The sequence below is a fragment of the Sus scrofa genome, chromosome 9 (assembly GCF_054392235.1).
Source record: "Sus scrofa isolate SSC_HxYL_T2T_F1_AM1 chromosome 9, Sscrofa_HxYL_maternal_Yorkshire_Landrace_v2.0, whole genome shotgun sequence".
NCBI classification, from domain to species: Eukaryota; Metazoa; Chordata; class Mammalia; order Artiodactyla; family Suidae; genus Sus; species Sus scrofa.
The window spans coordinates 108,805,084-108,826,443 of NC_139391.1; the positions used below are offsets into that span (position 1 = coordinate 108,805,084).

Sequence of the window (21,360 nt, forward strand, 5' to 3'; positions counted from 1 at the left end):
TTTAATCACAGATTTCACTTTTGGTAATTCATATTATTGAAATACAACATGAGCATGTAAGACTACTATATACTTATTACAATATAGTAGTTGCAATTAGTTATGGTACATTCATGTTAAGTAGTATTGTGTAGCTGTTAAAAGGAAAAGTTTACATGTTACTCTTTAGGGGTGGGCATGTAATGTTATGTGAGAAGATAGTCACCAAACAATGGGTAGAGTATCCTTTTATTTTTCAAAATCAGACATTATATTTGCTTTTATCTGAGCACTGAGAAACGCTGTTAATATCAGTTTCCTCTAGGAGTGAAATAAAGGAGGCAGGTATAAGGGAAAAGACTATTATCTTTTAAATATATGGATTGTCCCATTTGAAAAAAAAACTGGCAACTAAGTACTTACATATGCAAAGCAAATTTCTAGAAGATATCAAAGAGTGAAATTTGAATAGGGAAAGAAACTTTTCTCTTTGTAAACCTTTTGTACTATTTGAATTTGTTTTTTGAACAAGGAACATGCATTCATCTTTAAAAAATCTGATAAACTAATTCCAGTGATTGAAAGTAGCTTAATGTAACCCTTCAAGGAATACTTAAATTTTAATGGATGATTGAGAACTTTTTATGCAAGAAGCGTAAGTATTTCAAATAGGTCATCAGGGCCAATAAGAGAAAAGCTCATCAAAACATACCATACGGACCCATTAACTTGGTTTACCTACACACAACCCTTCTCAAATACTCTTGAACTTGAAGCTTTGCTATCAGTATTCCTAGGAAGCTGGGAGGGGCACATTTAGTATTAGACTAATAACCCATGAAATGTGCAGGAAAGAGGTTGGTAATATATACAACTATTAACTATATTCATTTCACCACCATTATATTGTTTTTTAATCAGGCTGATTCACAGATTGGAGAGAAACAGAAATCCCTTTGTACCAAAAGTATTTTTTGTTTCTGTGTCTCAATGAAACCTAAAACTCATAACTGCATTTTATGAGGACACTGTGAAAAGCCATTTGTAGCTATCTAACTTTATGTTACCAATAGTAGGTAGACCGTGATCACATAAAGAACAGATGGCAATACTGAAAGAATAAATACTCTGCTGTTGGGCAAGTCCAACAGGCAGAAATTATAATAATTAATAAAAGAAGTCAATTACTTTTATAAGTCATGCTATAATATCTGAACTGGTTGGGTGTGGGGAAGCACAAAGAAACACTTAAAAGTTATTTATTACCTGGAAGTCCTCAAGTTCAATCTTCCTCTTTACCTTGTCAATAAATCACACATCAAATAAATACCACTAAAAGAAAAAAAATAGTAAAATAAGAATTGAATGTCAAGTTGAGTAGAGAATTTTAATTGGAGAATAATGGTCCTTGTGGATATGGATGACACTTTAAGTAAAGTTATCACTTCCTTTCTCTCTCCCATCTCAGCCCCCAACACAAAGTGATAATTGCTTTAAAAGCAAAATGCTTCTGGATACACTGATAGGTATTTTTTCCCAAGAACTATAAGTAGGAAATTTCAACACCTGATGAATCGTTATTTCACATCTCACTTAACAAATTCTAATAGGTAGCTAAAAAATCTCACACAGGGTGTTCATTTATCTCAGCACAAAATGTTTAAAGTTGAAATCTGGCCCAGAAAATGGAGCAGAAAAATCAGGAAAGGGAAATTATATAACTGTCATCACAAATAGTATTCTGTCCTTCTGGACCCAAATCATAGCATTTTCACCATGAACACCTATATTTCTTTCTCAAGAAAATTAAGAAATCATCAAAAATTTAGAAATCTAAACAATATCTATATAGACATTGTACCTCATAAATGTGATCTTTGCGAAAGAGTTAAAAATGGAAAAAAAAAACTACATAAGCTTTTTTTTTTTTTTTTTTTTACAGAAAGGGAATAAACACTTGCAACATTCATACAACAGATAGAAGATAATTGTCAATTATATTACACTCCTATTCCTGAGAAAATATCTCACAGTCCAGGAAATGAGTTCTGAGATCCTTCCTGTATGTGGTAATACGTCCCAGTGAGCCTTTCTGTCTATTAAATGCCCTACTTTCACACAGTCTAAGAGTGGATATGCATTTTTATTGATTTTTATGTACTACACCTTCTGTTCCAGACAGACATAAGATAGCTTTAAAAGACATATAAAGTGCCATAAGACCTCATAAATTAAAAGTCTGAGCAAAGAAGAAAGGAAAATATGAATGGGCGCATAAATAGAACCAAAAAAAATAAGGCCAAAGAAAACATATTAAAATAACCTCCCTATTCACGGGACGCAGATTTGGTACTAAGCTCTCTAGCAGTGACTGAGAAAAGGAAGACATCAAATTCGAGCATGTTCTTGATTTAAAAAAGGAAAAATCCTGATGAAACTTCAGCATTGGCTTAAATTATTTTATTTGTAATAGTATTAAAAAATACAGTAGTAGGAAAGTAGATAGAACTCAGAATGCTTACTAGAATTTCAGACACACATCTCGATTCATTACACATAGTACTTTAACTAATTCTCATAGATTCTAATGAAGCAAATAATACTGTTAACCCCTTATTACAGATCTGAAACTGAGGAGAAAAGGGTTTTTTTTTCTCTTGCCCAAGACTATGTACCTACTAAGGGATAAAGTTAGATGTTACCTAATGTGTACTTAGATAACCAAGCTATGAATGCTATGGACTTATCATTTTTATATATTTATCTATATGAAGACAATTCAATTAGATATAAACAAAGCAACAAAAGCAAGCCACCTAACAACTTTATCTTTATGAGAAACAATATTGTTTGGAACTGAATTCTGTTTGCAACATTAATAAGGGAATGGAGTGCTAAGATGAAAGTTCATTTAAGTTTGGCATGCTACAAGTTGATGACTCAATTCTCTCTCCACTTTTCTCTAATTAGACTACTGAGAAACCTAGTTCACATGGCCTGTTGTGATGTCGTTTGGCCTTCCTTTGGTGAGAAGACATTCTCAATGTAGCAAGCACACCAGCATTTTTTCTCAATCCTGGCAACAATTCAAGAACTACCCCTTGGCATCAACTCTATTGGAAGCACAAACAGGAACTCAGGCGGTGAAACCATGGGGACAGTTTTCAATTACAAGATACAAATGATCCAAAATATGCTTATATTAATTTGTTTTCTAGCATGTCATTTAAATAAAAACAAAATTTTAAATATTCTTGTGAATATCTCTCCAGTCCACTTTTGGGAACCACCGTTTTTTTGGAGAAACATATTTGACTATGTTCCTAATTTTAAAAAGAAACAAATTGCTCAGGTATTACTAATCTTCATACTAGGACATTTATTTTTCATGCAAGGGGGGCAATATGGAATAAAATAATAACAGTTTTGGCACTTCTACCAAAAAAAGACAAAGATCTTCAAATTATAGTGATTTGATAAAAGAGGCAACTTGATAAAAATTAACTAAAATGCTCTGGTTTGATTTGAAGTTTTTTTTTTTTTTTTGGTTTGTTTTTTTAATGGCCACACCTGTGGCACATGGAAGTCCCCAAGTGAGGGGTCAAAACAGAGCTGCAGCTAAGGCCTACGCCACAACCACAACAGCACTGGATCCTTAACACACTGAGTGAGGCCAGAGATCAAACTCGCATCCTCACAGAAACAATGCTGGGTTCTTAACCCACTGAGCCACAATGGGAACTCCGAGGACATGTTTTTAAAAAGAGGGAAGCCAAGCTTTGGGGAAAGTTTATGGCAATGAACTCAAAGATGTCAAAACCTAAATTCAGCTATCCTATGTTGCTGGTTGAATATAGACCCATGGGCTTCAAAATCAAGAATCTCTTGTATATAAAGGTTAAAAAAAAAGTCTAATAATAAATTGAACATGACAAAGCACAGTATATATCTATTCAGAGATGGGCTGAGAAAATATTCCTTAGAAGTGTGCCATCCAAATGAAGATGTGATACATACATGCAGTGGAATACTACTAAGCCATAAGAAAGAATGAAATAATGCCATTTGCAGCAAAATGGTTGGACCTAGAAATGATCATACTAAGTGAAGTAAGTCAAGAAGAGAAAGCTAAATACCATATGATATCACATATGTGGAATCTAAACTATGATACAAATGAACCTATCTATACAACAGAAACAGACTGACGGACATAGAGAACAGATTATGGTTGCCAAGAAGGAGGAGGTTGGGGGAGGGATGGCGTACGAGGTTGGGGTTAGCAGATGTAAGCAATTATACACAGAATGGATAAACAACAAGGTCCTACTGTGTATCACAGGAACTATATTCAATATCCTATGATAAACCATAATAGAAAGGAATATCTTAAATAGGAATGAATAGATACATATAACTTTGCCATACAGCAGAAATTAACACAACATTGTAAATCAACTATACTTCAATTTAAAAAAAAAGAAGCACGCCATCCAAGACTGTATATTTGTCTAATGTCCTTAAGTTTGGAAATCAATGAAACCTTAAAGATTCATTATTATTTCACTTGTTTCCATTTTCAGTACTGTTAACAGTTAAGATGCTTTCAAGTTGACTTAAACAATTATAAAATGTATTACCTCAAGTCCAGCATAAAAAGGGCTTGAGGGTTAACTGATTTAGCAGCTCAAAGAAGTGCAGGCCCTGTATTCTTTCCATCTCATTGCTTTGCCTTCCAGAGTGTGTACCTCTTACAAAGGGTTTCCCAGGGATCAGAACATGGGTGTCAGTAGTACTAAGGGTGCATGACTCCTCATTTATATCCAGCAGAGAGCAAATGAGAGTTTCTCCCCCAATTATGCATTAAAAATTCCTTCCTTTCAGTCCGATCTGGACCAACATAGGGTCCATTACCAAAAGCAAGCCATGGGCTGACTGCTTAAGCCAGGTTATACTTAACCAATCCGGGTCAGAGACATGAGATCACTAAGATTGCTTTAGTCTGGTTAAAGTCCATCTCGTGGGTGGGCTGGGGTCATGTTCCCTTAAGTCACATGGGCTGCATTTTGTAGATGCCTCATAAAATCAGAGTCCCACTGCGCAGGGGGAAGTGGAACCACGATAAACTGGTAGGCAATCAACTGACTGATCTTTTTAGCAGTAAAACCTTTTCCTGAGATTGTCCAGGCAAAACATTTTGTACAGTGCCCTGATATATCTTGGTCAGGCTATAGGGGGCAGTAGTGGCTCAGTTCTCAATGAATTTCTATCATGTACTAAGGGACACCTCCAGAGAAGTGTTTTTCTTTAAGGGTCAAATATCACTTGCTATCAATATATCATAACTGGTATTATCAATTAAAATCACAGCTGCTTGGAGATGAATGCATAGGAATAATGACTTGTTCCTTTTATTAGTATCTCACTACAGGGCCTCTCTACACCGCTGACTTCACCTACAGAAAACTGTTAGTAAGAACCGTTTATGCATTTGATTAACATATTTTTCCTACCAATTATTTGCCAGCTATATATTACAAAATGAGTGAACAGGCAAAAGATACTTCTATGTACTTTTCCTATTCAAAGCAGTTAGAAAAATAAGCTAATAAACACACCAACTTCTGATTTAATCAGGGAGACCTCTTAGATGACTGGGACTCTGGAAGAGGAAGATAGAGAAGGAAGGTTTTCCAGATAAGCACGTTCAGTGGACAAAGAAAAAAGGGTACGGAGGGTGGTTACTGTTTGGGAAGATAGCAGTGGGTGGAAGGATAAAGGAAAGGACGGGAACCGTGGGACTACCTCACTGATAACTCAGGTCAGTTTCTCAATTACTGGGTAATGAGAAACTTAATGAAAGAAACAAAAATAAAACTAACTTTGTTGATTGTCTAAAAGGTGCCAGACATTCTGTTAGGTGCTTAATATATTACAGCAAAGTTTTATTGTTATCCTCCTCTTTCTATGGGTGAGAATTCAAGATATTAAGTAAATTTAGATCACAGGGCTAGTAACTGGCAGAAGAATTTTAAGCCAAACCTGTTTATTCCAAATCCTGCACTTTCCCACTGCCTGATGTTGTCTCTGAATCTTAGCATTCAGAATTACCACAGGCTTTTGGAGGAAGACCTGAGAGAGGCTGCCCCAATAATCTAAAAGAGGACGGCGGTGGCCAGCAGACAGGACTTGCATGAAGTTCTTGATGATGGAGATATAGATGAAATAATGTACAGGTTACTTGCACAATATATGAGGTTTAGGATTCTAAAATAACTCCAGGTTCCATGCTTGTTTTAATTGGTCAAATGATTCTACTTCCAACCAAAATACAGAAAACAAAATGTCAGGAGTTGATTGTCATTTCTGTCAAGGATAGTGATTGGGTCAGGTAACATTTGGAGCATATTTTTACATGTAGCCCTGTGGGTTCTATTCCCTTAGGAACAGAGCTAAACTTCAAATTAGTTAGTGGGTTGGTTAGTACCCAACCCACTTAGAATATGCTATAATTTGGAAAAAAAAATTGAGTTAAAGTTCCCTTTTTCTTTTATAGATTAATGGTATAAGAAAGATGTTTTAAAACCTAAATCATCTTAAAGTTTAGAGTCTAAACAGACTGAGTATTGGTTAAGGTCAATTGACAAAGAAAAAAAAAACTAGAGGGTGAATATTCACAAAACCATGTAGTACTCCACGAATTAGCAAGTTCTCCTTGTCAACTTTAAATGTATATTCAACTCACATTCTAAAGGGCTTTTTTGATTGCATAGGTTACAGCTGAAGTTGGTTTACAGGTTTGTTTTTCTCAATAGGGAATTTCAGGGCAGAGATTCTATTACTCTCCTTTTAAGAAAACTTCCTTAGTGACTTAATTTAAGAGGTGCATGGTAAATGCTTGGTGAAGGACAGCATGCTCGTTAAATGCAAATTTAACATTTTATAGTAGTACTATCAGAAAGGAAAGAGCTCCCAGCTCCTTTGATTTTTTTTGCTGCATGACTTCAAACAAGTACTTTAACATTCTGAGTGTTATCAATGATGCCTACTAACAGCATTGCTATGAAGACAAACAGCAATGAATGAAGAAACACCTTACACATATTATTTATTTTATTAAATAAAGTTACAACTGTGCAAATATTTTAGCATGCGGTCCTACACCTTAGTCATGTCAACCAGGCAAATTTTACTCTGAAGATTTGATGGCAAGTAAAAGACATATTCTATAGTCCAATTGTGCTATAAATTCAGGCTGGCAGCCCCCAGAAGATTCCTTCTTTCCACGGAAATGGAGTTTAATAATAATAAAACATGAAAAAGAGATCCAAAAAATGAATACATGCCTTCTAGAAGATCAGAGTTGTTTTTTCCCCTTTCTCTTATATGTTGACATTCCCTTGAGCAAAGACCATAACTATTTGATTTTTTCAGTACAGCCACTCTGTACAGCTCCAGTCAATGATCATATAACTCTCAAATGACTTAAGTTTTGGACTAAAGAAATGTCAATGTTAAGAGTATAAGGTAAAAAAAAGACTGCTTTGGGGGAAGAACTGGAGGACACAGAGAAAGAGAATGATGGAGGTGGCTGAAAACTATGGTTTCAATCTCAGCTTGGAGGTTTGGAAGGTAGGAGGGAATAGAAAACAATCAGAAAAGCTATAATTCTAGAGCATCCAGCAACAGTTCCTACATGAATTCTAAAAATGTGATCTCCTTGGAATTACCATTGTGGCTAAGCGGGTTAAGGATCTGACCTTGTCTCTGTAAGGATGAGAGTTTGATCCCTGGCCTCACTCAGTGGGTTAAGGATCAAGCATTGCTGCAAACTGCGATATAGGTCGCAGATGGGGCTCGGATCTGGTGTTGCTGGGGCTACGGCATAGGCCTTGGCTGCAGTTCTGATTTGACCCCTAGTCCAGGAACTTCCATACGCTGCAGGTGTGGCCATTAAAAAAAAAAAGAAAGAAAAAGAAAGTGATCTCCTCAGGCAAAAATGCTTCTTCAAACTCTCAGTTCCAATGAAAGAAAGTACTTCTTCAACATTGTCCGCAAGAGGTACTATGGTTCTGGGAAACCAGAAATAAATATAGAATTAACACTAAGGTCCATGATGTTTGCATACAGGTCTAGGCCACACTACAAAATCCCTGCCCATGACCTTGCCCTGAATCCTAACCAATGGAAACAGAACAAAATTTTTAAAGGGAGGACTGGGAATCAGAAATCTTTGGCTGCCGTGGTCCAGAAGTTGGCAGCTTTTCCACATTTACAAATAGGAAGTGGGCAACAAATTAAACTAGGCATTGAAACAATCAAGTTTAATTCAGGTAAAATAAAATGTTTCTCTAGAGATTTATTATTAAGCTTTAAAGGCTTTGCTGAGTGGCTCCCTCCTGTTCTCTGACTCCCTCCCCCCCCCACTCCTCCACCCCGCCCCACCCTGCCCCCATGGTTATTCTGCTCTCATTTCTTTGGGTAAGGAAATAAAATAGGCCAGCTATTCACAGCTCAAGTCCTGGAGTCCTACAATCATAGCACTGAATCTGGTGCATCTCCTTACTAGTTGAGGGGTGTTCAGGAAGTTATTCCACCTCTCCATGCCCCCATTTTCTCATATATAAATAGATATAAAAATAGTTCCTGCCTTCCAGAATTCTTGGGAGTGTTGCTGAGCTCAACATCTGACACGTCAAGATTTAATAAATGTGATCCATCCATATTAAACATATTCCATGTCAACAGAGGAAATCGAGGGGCTACTAGTTGAGGAATATATGCCTTGCCTCGAAATCATGCACCAGACTGTGGGGCACAAAATGAAGGTGTACGGTGCACCTTTCTCAGGAATAACTGGGTGGCTTGGGTCTGATATTGGAAGGGAACAGGAGAAAGAAACGACAGCCCCTGCATTTCCCGAGAACAGCAGAGAGGATGCAGTCTGCTTATTGCTGCACTTCTTTGAACAGATATTTGTCTGAGTAACAGATTAAGTTTAAAGTCTTTGCTTTTAACTTTTAGAGCTCTTGACAGACTGCTTCCAAGTGCTCTTTACAAACTCTGGGCCAGCGCTTGCCCTCAGGGAGGTTGAAGGGATGGAGCTTTGGACTTTGGGGCTTAGCAGAACATTAAAGGGATTGCACGCCTCTTTCCTTATGCAGCCCCCAGGCAGGGAGGATCATCTCTTATTTTTAAAAAGCTCTCATTTTTCAGGGCCCCTTGGTACCCAGATTCATTATATATCTGACTTTTATAGCTGTTATTTATTTATTTTGGTAGTCTACATTTATCTTTTTTATGTTTTCATTTAGCTCTCTCTTTTCAGGTACTGTTTTGTGGGAATGCACTTTGGGTTATAACCCAGCTAATATGCACTGATGACAAGAATGTCCACTGTGAGTTTTTGAAATTGATGGATTATAGATCAGTAGAACACATTTAAGTTTTTTAAAAGACTACTTTAAAAACTATTTTTAAAAGTCAAGGGTATTTCTTTGCAACATACACTTTAGTCATTTATTTGAACACATGTAATTTAAGACATACCAACATGTGCGATGTTTTTATATCCTTTTATCTGAGGCTCTCTGAATAAGTTTCTATTATGGTGAGCCCATGGGTCCAACTTATTATATCAAAAACAGAGTTTCCAAGAGGCTAACAGCATTATCCAGGTAAGGTCATTTAATTAGTTGGAGCCATTCTGAACTTGAAATCCAAAACCATTGTCCAGTGCAGGCTCCTGTATGTGCATCAAAATAACTGAAACTCTTCTCAGATGTGGACATTTTCCCATCCCCATGCTGTAAGAGTCTATTTCAGGAATGTGGGAAAGGGCCAAGAAATGTCCATTTTTATACCTCTTATTTTTAATAATCCTAAGGCTAGTCATTCATGGACCACACTTTAAAAAATTGTATCTTTAAATCCAATTGAGAGCTCTGAGACAATGATTCTCAAACTTTGGTTTCAGAAACCACCTAAATTTTTTTGAAAATATTGAAAATCCCCCAAAACTTTTGGTTTTGTAGGTCAAATCACGTGTTATACTAGAAATTTGAATGGAGACATTTTAATAATATTATATTTAAATTCATTTAAAAATACTAAATCCATTACACGTTAACAACATGTTAGTTATCAAAAATATATTTTTCAAGACAAAATAAAAATTAGTGGGAAGAGTGTAATAGTTTTATATTTTTGCAAGTCTCTATAATGACTGGCTTAATAGAAAGCAGCTAGATTCTTATCTGAGCTTGTGCATTCATTCTGCTATAAATGTTGCTTTGGGTTGAAGTATATGGAGAAATCTGGCCTCATACAGACACTTTGTTGGAAAAGGAAGGACTACTTCGGTAACCTCTTTATATAATTGTGGATATTCTTCTTCAATAGTACAACAAAACTGAACAAGTAGAAGTTTCAATCTCATGAAGGAGACAGGTATTGATATTATATTCAATTACGCTATAATGTGATGCATGTGTTCCTAAACATCACTGCTCTGTGCAAAACCATGCCATAAAACATAGGTTTTATGGGAAAGCATTGGGGTACAATACTCAAAAACTTTTCAGTGGTACATTTTTAAAAAGAGAGGAACCTAATAAATATGGTAGCACAGTTTTATAGATGTGAAATACTTAAGAAATACATAATTACAACCATAAATTCAGCTTTTTACCTTGAAAAAGCCCTGAAATTTGCTTGTGGGGTTGGGCACCTGAACTCCCAGCTAGCCACCCTGTATGTAGATAACTAAAGAAACACAGGAAAGGAGTGAGGGAAAGAATAAAGAGAGAAAAAGAATAGAGAACAGAGAGGAAAAATACAAAACAGGCTGAGAAGAGGAAAAATTAACAAGAGGGGAGGGTGTCCAACGGTGCAGCCAAGAGAGACTGCTTGGGTTACTATGACGTGATGGAAAGGAGGTTATCAGAAATCAGAGAGGATGTTAAAACACCAGATGTTGATGGCGTGGCTTCTTGTCCTCACCAGGTGTGTGCTAGTCTGTATATTCCATGGGGGCTCAGTTCAGCGGGGTTCAGTTTTATGCATTCATCTAGTCTTTCTTGCATACACACTAGGGCACTGCACTCAACTGCTTGGTACATTATAAAAGGCATTTCAGCAGAACTGAGTACGTCTCCATCTTCTGTATGAGGAATCAAAGGAGCGGAAAGGTAAAGGAAACTGTTCAAGATTAGTCAACCCCAAAGAGGTAAAACCAGTCCTTGAACTTGGGCTATTAGCACCAAAGGCCACATTCCCACTCATTGTGTGGTGGTGCCCTCTTAAACTCAGGGAAGAAAGGACTGCACTTAGAGCCTATAATATTCAGTCCCCACAAGAGACCTCAAAGCGGGAAAGGAAACAAAGGAAGAAAGTGGCGCTGATAAATGGTTCAGAGAGAGAGAGAGAGAGAGCAAGAGATCATATATAACTTTGGCCACTATTCATCCACTGTACAGTGAGTATATTTATTCCCAATATTCTACTCAGAGACCAGTCCTGGGAAGTTAAGGTTTCCAAGTTTCACATTGCCAAATTTATTGTCAAAGACATTCTTATTCTCCTTTAGCCCACAACAACAACAAAAATTCTGTTGTGCTCCTTAAAACTTTATAAGAAGATAGGAAGGTCAAATATTTTCTCATCAGTATAGAGTATTTTTTAGCGTAGCTGAGGAAGAGGGCAGATATCCATCAATGCACCGGGGCTGTGATGTACTGAGAAGGGATGGGGGAGAGCCCTGATCTGTGGCATCTGCCAATTTTGTGGTGTCAATGCTCCCATCATGGCCAACTGCAAGCTGCTAAGATTTACAACGAACTTGGAAAAATCCTGAATATTTAATATTCGGCTCTTCCAAGCCAATAAGAGCAGGTTCTGGCATGAGCCTGGATATGCCCTGACTCCCAGTGTTAATGGAAATTAGGAGCAAGGCCATACTTCAAAACAATCAATAAGCCAACGGCTAGAGGTATAGCCAAGAGATTCAAAAAAGTAGGAATCTCAACTTCAATTTATAGATTAGTACACTGAAGCCCAGTAAGTTTATTTGATTTCCTACAACCACATAGTGTGAAGATTACATCTCTAGTGTCTGCTCCTATTCCAAGGAGTAGTCTAAAGCAGTAGTTTCTCAAGTGTTCATCTGCATTAGAATCACTTGGCAGACTTCTTAAATCACCGATCACTAATACCTTTGCCTAGAGTTTTTGATTCAATAAATCTGGGGTGGGGTTCCAGAAGATTCCCACTCTCATGCATATTATGTATAATCTCCCTTTGAATGTGGGTGAGACTAAGTATACAAAGGGATTTCAACCCTGTCATTAAGCTATGTTACAAGGCAAAGTGAAGCGATTTTGTAATTGTTGACTTTGAGTTTATGAGAAGGGATTTTATTCTAGGTGGGCCTGATCTTATCAGTGAGCCCATTTCAAGAGAGAGGAATGGAAAGAAGAGAACTGCCTTCCTCCAGGGAGAACTGGGGAAGCTTCTTGGAGGAGAGATTTGGTCTGGACCTCTAAGGTGAGGGAAGTCTCTAACGAGGGGCTCCCAAAGCAGAAAGAATATATTGAATGAAGGCCAGAAAGTATGACCGTGCAGAGGAATTTAGGAAAGAAAAGGCAGGCACAGGGAGTTCCCGTTGTGGCGCAGCGGAAATGAATCCGACTAGTATCCATGAAGATGAGGGTTTGATCCCTCTATCAGTGAGTGGGTCGGGGATCCAGCACTGTGGTGAGCTGGGAGGTAGGTCACTTGGATCTGGTGTGGCTATGGTATAGGCCAACAGCTGCAGCTCTGATTTGACCCCTAGCCTGGGAATTCCCATATGACACAGATGCGGTCCTGAAAAAACAAAAAAACAAAACCAGCAGGCATGCACAATAGGTATAGAGGGAGACATATTCTGACACCCTAAATTTGAGGCTTAAGGCAGGGCTTGTTTCTGGAGAATCGTGGCCTAACAGTTAGGAGGAGGTCGGGGATAGTGTTAAGAATGTCAGAGCTAGACATACAGAAACAGTGGTCTCACAGGTGAAACAGTGAGTTGGTGAGATTACCAAATAAAAGAAGAAAAGGACTGAAGAAACTTGAAGAACCACATTAGAAGTCCAAGTCCTCTTTTCTCAGATGTAGATTAAAAACAGTATCAAAACAAGAATCATTGAGGAGTTCCCATCGTGGTTCAGCAGAAACGAATCTGATTAGCATCCGTGAGGACGCGGATTCAATCCCAGGCCTCACTCAGTGGGTTAAGGAAGGATCTGGTGTTGCTCTGAGCTGTGTGTAGGTCACAGACATGGCTCAGATCCTGCATTGCTATGTCTGTGGTGTAGGCCGGCAGCTGTAGTTCTGATTTGATCCCTAGCCTGGGAACCTCCATATACTGTGGGTATGGCCCTAAAAAGCAAAAAAAAAAAAAATCACTGAATCACTACAAAATAGTATAAATTCCACACCGATTTGCTCAAAGGAAGGAATTGAGACTACTTCCTACCTATGATGGGCTTTATTCATCATTGAATATCAATGCATTAAAACTTAAACTAAAATGTTCAGAGGATTACATTCTTATATCTGTGTTCCTTGGACAAAGAACATGAGCATCGCCTGAAAAAATCTTAGAAATCGAAATTCCTGGGACCCACTCCAGGCATAAAGTTTGCCAGCAACCTGTTTTAACAAGCCCTCAAAGATATTATGTACCACCCTAAAGTCTGAGGAGCAACACTGAGTTAAGAAAGGGATGATCATAATAGGTAGACAGAGAGACACTCAGTACTGGCTACAAAGAGTAAAAAGATTGCCTGACCCAAGGAATGCTGGCTATCAGATGATCAGAAAATAAATCAATTTAAACATAAGACTAAACATTAATTATGTTGATAAAATGTTCTCAGCACAGAGACAGAATAGTTGCATAAAAACGTGTTGGCTATTTGATAATCTACCATCAAAGCCAATGTTTAAATGAACATTAGAGAGCAATGATAATAATAAAAAAAAAACAAAGAGGGTGATTGAAAACCATTAGTTTACCCTTACTCTGTAGAAATCTGTAACTTGAAAGCCCCATCATTATCATAAGATGGCAAGAGTATACATAAGACACACCTCATAGATTGCAGTTATTTTCCAGCCTCATCCTCCAGCACATCCAGCTGAAATATAAAGCCCAGGAGACTCTGAAAACCAATTTGCCACACATAAACTTAGAATATGGCACCTTTAAATGGGTTATAAGGACTGGATTATCTCTTTTGTGAGTACTTCAATTACATAATTCATTTGTAGAACCTCTTTGAAAGTTCGCTATAGAGAAATGTAAAACCCCATCAGTCTTTCTCATATGTTGCTGCTGATTATTATCGTCATTAACATTTTGTATCAGAGAGTGTTTTGGGCTACAAGGGAGAGCAAACTCCAACCCAGAATAGCTTAAGCAGGAAGAAAACGTAACTAGGAGCACAGAGGTAGGGCAGCTCCAAGCTCAGCACCTTAGGGTTCCAGTCCCTCCTGCCCTCATTTGTACACTGGCTTCAGTCTCAGGCTGGCAGCAAGGTTGCTCCAGGTGTTCCTATTATCACATCCAGGCATGACAGTATCCAAAGGAAGAAGAGGGACCAGCTCTTTCTTGTAGCTTATTTTTAGGAGTTCCCCAGAAACTTCCCAGCAGACTTCCCCTCTTGTCTTACTGTCCATAATTGGATAACATGCCAATTGTGGGTCTTACTGACACAATTCCCATTAGATGGCTTCAGCAAATCTCTGGAGATTTATTCTATTAAGAAGAGAAACTCTTGCCAGATTCATGGACCTTTAGCTTTCTAAGTTTGTCTGAGGTGTTTATCACATAAAGTTGGTACTTACTTTTTTATAAACTTTACATTTACACTTTGTATAAAACTATTGACTATTATTCCTCTTTCTACCACTAAAGGTATAGTCAGTTACAGTAGGGGTAAGTGTATAACCATGACTAGCTTAGATAACCTTATGAGGTGGAACAGATATTGGTCAAGTCAACCACTATTATCGCTACAAATAACCATCTCCACTAACATTTACTATGTATAATTTCTATTGTGCAAGGGACTATGCTAACTCTTTGCATGCATTATATCATTTAAAAATAAACCCAGAATGTATATACTTTTATTAATTTCATGCTATATATGAGGAAATATGGGCTGAGGTTGGTGAATCACACATTCAGTAGGTGCTGAGCTAAGACACAAACCTAAACACTACTCCAAAGCTCAACTCCAAAGACCACTCTACTATATGGAGAGAACACATCTAAAATTACTTTCAAAATTTAAATGTACTATTCAACATAAACCCTTGCACATTAACCCTTGGCAGGAAGGTAAATTGGTGCAGCCACTGTGGAAAACAGTGTGGAACTTTCTCAAAATACTAAAATAGAACTACCATATGATCCAGCAATTCTACCCTGGGTATATATCCAAAAAAAAAAAAAAAAAAAACACCCACCAAAACCACTAATTTGAAAAGACATGTACCACAATTTACCCAGCAGCATTATTTACAATTGCCAAGATATGGAAGCTCTTGGTGTATAATCCTTTTTATAAGTTGATGGATTTGGTTTGCTAGTATTTTGTTAAGGATTTTTGCATCTATGTTCAAAAGAGATACTGATGTGAAATGTTATTTTCTTAAGATCTCTTTGCCTCCCTTTGAAATCAGATAACTATGGACTAATAAAATGAATTGGGAAATGCTGCCTTCTCTTCTGTTTTCTAAAAGAATTTGTGAAAGATTAAGTGTCCATCAACATATGAATGGATAAAGATGTGATACACACACACATATACGCACACATGCACACATAATGGAATACTACTCAGCCATAGCAAAGAATGAAACTTTGCCATTTGCAACAACCTTGGTGGGTGTTATGCTAAATGAAATAAGTCAGAGAAAGACTGCATGATATCACTTACATGCACATACTTTCTAGTGACTATAACAAGAAAGAAACAGACTCACGGATATCAAGAACAAACTAGTGGTTACCAAATGGGGAGAAGGGAGGGAGGAGGGGCACAACAAGGGGACAGGATTAAGAGGTAAAAACTACTATGTATAACCTAAGCTATAAGGATATATTGTACAACACTGGGAATATAGTGAATGTTTTATAATAACTACAAATGGAGTATAGTCCTTAAAAACTGTGAATCAGGAGTTCCCGTGGTGGCGCAGTGGTTACCGAATCTGACTGGGAACCATGAGGTTGCAGGTTCGATCCCTGGCCTTGCTCAGTGGGTTAACGATCCAGCGTTGCTGTGAGCTGTGATGTAGGTCGCAGACGCGGCTCGGATCCTGCACTGCTGTGGCTCTGGTGTAGGCCAGCGGCTATAGCTGTGATTCGACCCCTAGCCTGGGAACCTCCATATGCTGCAAGAGCGGCCCAAGAAAAGGCAAAAAGACAAAAAAAAAAATTGTGAATCACTATATTATACACCTGTAACATATAATATTCTACATCACCTATACTTCAATTTTTTTTAGAAAAGATTACAATATAATTATCAGGCAAAAGTGCAAAAAAAAAAAGGACTGCCATTAAGGAAAGCATGGCATAAACCTCAGCAAAAAAGGGATGGAAAGATGGGAGAGGAGAGTGGATACCAAGTAAGTGTGCTCTATTGCTTTAAATGCATCCCATCTTTCAAGATCTGAAAATGTTATCCATTTTTGGAAACATAGAAAGAATCTGTGTATATAACTTTTGCAATGTTGTGGAGATGAGAAAAAGGTCTCTGAAAACTGGAGAAAAGCAAATGCCTGAATTTTCAAAGAGTGAAAAAGAGTAGAGTAGATTGTGAGCTGAATGGAAGAGCTAACATTTATTGTGTGTTTCCACTATGCCAAGGGTTGTTCCAACAATTTTGTGATGTAGAATTATTACTCTCTGCATGTTATAGATGAAATACTGAACTCCTGGGGTTTCTAAAAGGATTAAATAAGTGGTTAAATAAGTATTCAGAATAATTTCTGGTACATAGTAAAATCCTCCATAAATGTAGTCTGTTATTGTTATGGAGAAATCGAAGTTTTCCTCTTTATGCCTGCAGTGTGTCATCTTTAATTTATATCTCCTTAATTTATAGCTGTCATTTGCTTTTCTAATAATTTCATTAGCAATATTTTATAGCAATAATGTGTACCAAAGGAGGGTACAAAGGTGGTAGATTCATTTTGCGGGTCAAGAAACAAAGGTAAGCAGATTAAGCGATGGATGTTGAGTCTGTGATTGGGTTAGTAGTTGAAGCTAGGTTAGCTCCAGTAAAGGTATTACACAAGGGTGCTTAAAGCTCCTCTCTATGACTCACCGGGGTCAACTATGCCTGAATCCAGCCTCTTCAGCAGCCTGGAGCCTGGGATCCGAATTCCTCAGCTGAGTGTAAACTGCTGACCTGTTTTTACTGATTTATGCTCTTTTTCTTCCCTGTTTCTGGCCTTTGTCTCAAGTACTCATAAAAGTTTCATATAATGACAGGTAAGGGACCAGGAAAAGATGCAAACATATGAAATCTGACACTCAAAAGATGTATCTGTCCTGCAATATGCTTCAAACAAAGCATTTTTCTGGACATTAAAACAGTAACAATGGAAGAAACCCAGCCTCTGCCAATGTTATATTTTGGCACAAGAGTCATTTTGCCCACCTCATAAAATAGGTGCGAGTTTGGTGATTAGACACATTTGAGCAGATTGAGAATGAAAAATTTTACAAATTCTAAGGTGTGAGGTTTTCTGAGGTTTTATTTATTTATTTATTTGGACAGGAATTTAGATCTCTTTCCCTGTGGGTCTTATTAGCACACAATTCCCACTAGATGGCTATAACAAATCTCTGGAGATTTATTAGGAGGCAAGGACCATACCGGATTCAAGGACTCCTAGATTTTGTAGGTTTTCCTGGGATGTTTTTCAAGTAGAAATGGTATTTAAGCATTTTTGTAAAATTACTGAATATTTTTCTTTTCCTATTGGTTAAGGTATGAATTCTGAATTCAATTCCTTTCTCTTCCTCTAATTTGAAATCCACTCTCACTGTCCCTCCAAATATATTTGTTTACTTATATAATCAAGAATCATCTGACAAAGAAATCCATACAACTGATTGCCCAATAGGTGGAAATTATATGTGTGTAACCACGATCTCAACAACCTAAAATTAAATTTTCCTCTCTGTTATGAATTTCCATGATTGAAACCAAGAAAGTAGGTCCTTTAGCTGGGAAGAGAGAGTTGAATAATCCCACTCATGGCTCTCTTCACCTCCCAACCCTCAGACTGGAGGAATCAAGAGCTGACTGGTAATGTGGGGTGATGGTAAGAGTGACATACCCACTCCTTCAACCAATCAAATACAGGGACAAAATCCCATTGAATATTATCTATTATTACATCTGAGTTAAGTAATACAGTATCGCAATCCACTCAAGGGCCTTGGGGTGGTGAAGATTTGCAAATGACTTCCTTCACTTATTTGGGTGTCTCTGATTTCTACTTTGAGATACAGGGCCTTCCATCACTTGGGTAACACAGGTGACTTCAATTATCAGAAAGCGTTCGCCTGGGCCCTCTCCCTGTGTATTCTCTTATCTCCTTTAAAACTACCTCAGGCTCTACCCACCCCAAAGGGCAAACCTCATTTTATATCCTGCTTCTGCCTATGGTTGTAGTTACTCTATGTACCATCCACTTCCTCTATCACCCTAGGGGAGAAAGGGAGCTTCAAATTGACTGAATAGGAAGAAGGAAGAGATATCCAACTGAACTGGCCTAAGAGTGAAAACATCTAGCAAACATTCAGAAACAATTCACATCCCAAAAGGTACTTTGCTTTAGGATATCTTCTGCACACAGTGATGCAGGTGAACTTAAATTTGGCACTTGCCATCAGGCTCTGCATGGAGTAAAACATAAGCCACTGCAGCTACCAACCCGCAGCACCCCCTGAGGGGAGCTCAGGATAGACACCAGGAGTGAGGCACTCTGTACTCTGGCAAAACTGGAAGAACGGGCCTTCAGATAGTCAGATATTTTTAGATTTTATGTGCCCAATGCTTGCATCTCCACCTATCTAGAAAAACACTAAAATCCTTCAAGGTGATGTCTGCTCCTTGTGACTGGTAGTAACCTTCAGAAGATCAGCAACAAACTTTTGTAAAATGTGTGTGTGCTGCATGCACCTCCCCCTCACCTTTATCATATCCTGATATTCCCCCTTTTCATCCTTGGGTGGTCTTTCAGCCAGGTCTGTAGTTAAGGATGAAGAATGTCATGGTCATCTGTAAATGGAGTCATCTCCAAGAGTGAAAGCTGTGAGTCCTGCAGGCTGTGAAAACTCAGGATACTGGCCCTGATAGTGGAGGTGCATATGGAAGGAATGATTTCAGGGAGCCCAGACCTCTTTGGTTCCTGCTATCTGTCCTTTGTTACAAAGACTCCTATATATCTTGGTTCCTCCCTGCTTCGGAGGGGTTTCTCAGGGCTGCCTGAGATGCTGTCTCCAGGGCTTAAGTCCTAATTTCACCCCAAATAAATATTAACTCTCAACTTTCAGGTGGTGTATTTTTTAGTCGACAGTTATGGTGACTACACAAGGGACCCAGAGAAGACTTCTCTCCTTTGCCTGAACTCTATGAGGAAATGGAGCCTTGGTACCAGCAGAGGCCACTTGTGTCCATCCAGTCCTTGGGGAGTCCAGGCAAATTTGGGTGAGTCTCTCCTGGATTTCGGATCTCTCATATTGGTTGATGAACCTGAGTTTTATTTGGCTGTGTGTAACAGGTACATGCCCTGGTGAAAGAGACTGAGAGAGGAAAGAGATTGAGAGAGGAGCTGGTTAAAAGATACTAGGGGGAATACCCCCTCAGCAGAGAAGCTGGGGGGAAGCTGGCCGGGCGATCAGTGGGAAATACTGGGGGGAGGGAATACCTCCTCAACGGAAACGCTGGAGGAAGCTGGCCAGGGGATACTCCCTCAATGGGGAATACTGAGAGAGGGAATGCCTCCACAGCAGAGAAGCTGGGGCAGGGGGGAAGCTGGCCAGGGGCTACCCCTTCAGTGGGAAATACTTGGGGGAAGAAATACCCCCTCAGTGGAGACGCTGGGCAGAAGCTCATTTGAGAGATACCAGGGACCATACCCCATCAGTGGAGACACTGGGGGGCTTGGTTGACCTCAGTGGAGTTACTGGTGGCGAGGGGGGTGGGGTTGGCTGAAAAATACTGGGAAATATATACCCTACCAGTAGAGACACTGGGGGCTTGATTGAAAGATACTGTGGTTGGCTCGGCTGAAAGAGACTGCGTGGTCTGGGCTGAATGTTTAGGTAAGAGACTGACCTGATGCTTTTCCTCAATTCAGCTGCATTGATAGAATTTGTCTGGATAACATAGGTGAAAAGTATTACATGAGAGCCTTTGCTCAGAAGAAAAGGGACAAGACTCTCCCTGCCCCCCCCACCCCCACTGGTTACGGTTTTCTCAGATGACTGAGAAATTTAACGGGGGTGGAGGCCCAGTGCAGTGGTCCCATAGGGAAACCCACTCATTAATTAAAACCTGCTTAACTGGGGATGCAAATAAGAACTAGCCATTCAGCAATCTGAGCACCTGTTGTGTCCTTATATGCCACTAGGAGACCCAAGACACATAAGAGGGGGCTAAAACATGTCTTCTATATACCATGTACAACTTCAGGCTCTAGGAATAAGGGGTACACAAAAGAGATACTCCTTGCCCATAGGAAGCATCCATTTTCTCATAAGAGAGGGAGACAAGAAGTAAAAAGAAAGTTATATAATACAAAATGTCAGGCAGACATTTGATTATCAAGTACAGTTTAAGAGATGGCAGCTTACTGACCCATTGGATATTATATTCCAATCATGTTAATAAGTTAATAAATGAACATAACATGTTGTTTGGGTGCCTATTAGGTTAAACAAATTCTCATAATGAATTTCTTTGCATGTATCAAACCCATATAAAGAACAAATTTGCATATTTATTTTATTTTAAAAATTAAAGTGTGTCCACAGAGATATTAATTGGTTAATTAAGTCAATTCATTGAAGAGAGGGACAAATAAAATCAAAACAGCTATTTTTTTAAGGGGCTTTGGACTTGGGGGCACTTAATCCCATCATAGTTTATGTGAAGCATTTTGTCAGTGGTCCCACTCTGATTTAGTCAAAATGATGCCCTACATAGACGTAGTCTTGCTGAATGGAAGGCCATCTATTTGACTGTATGCACTATATACCTGTATCATTATAATCATGATTCAGAACTTACCTCAGGACCTTGGACA

The 21,360-nt window shown here is 38.5% G+C and overlaps 1 protein-coding gene across 17 annotated transcripts in view; it reads right to left on the reverse strand.

Annotated features, from left to right (window-relative positions):
• Positions 1-211: 211 nt before the first annotated feature.
• The window catches only part of ORC5 (origin recognition complex subunit 5), a 1,223,002-nt gene continuing 1,201,853 nt past the window's right edge, over positions 212-21,360 (reverse strand). For all 17 annotated transcript variants that reach the window (XR_014816072.1, XR_014816074.1, XR_014816075.1 and 14 more), the window contains one exon: positions 212-1,311. The gene's annotated coding sequence lies outside the window, so the exon portion shown is untranslated. The remainder of the gene's footprint in view (positions 1,312-21,360) is intronic.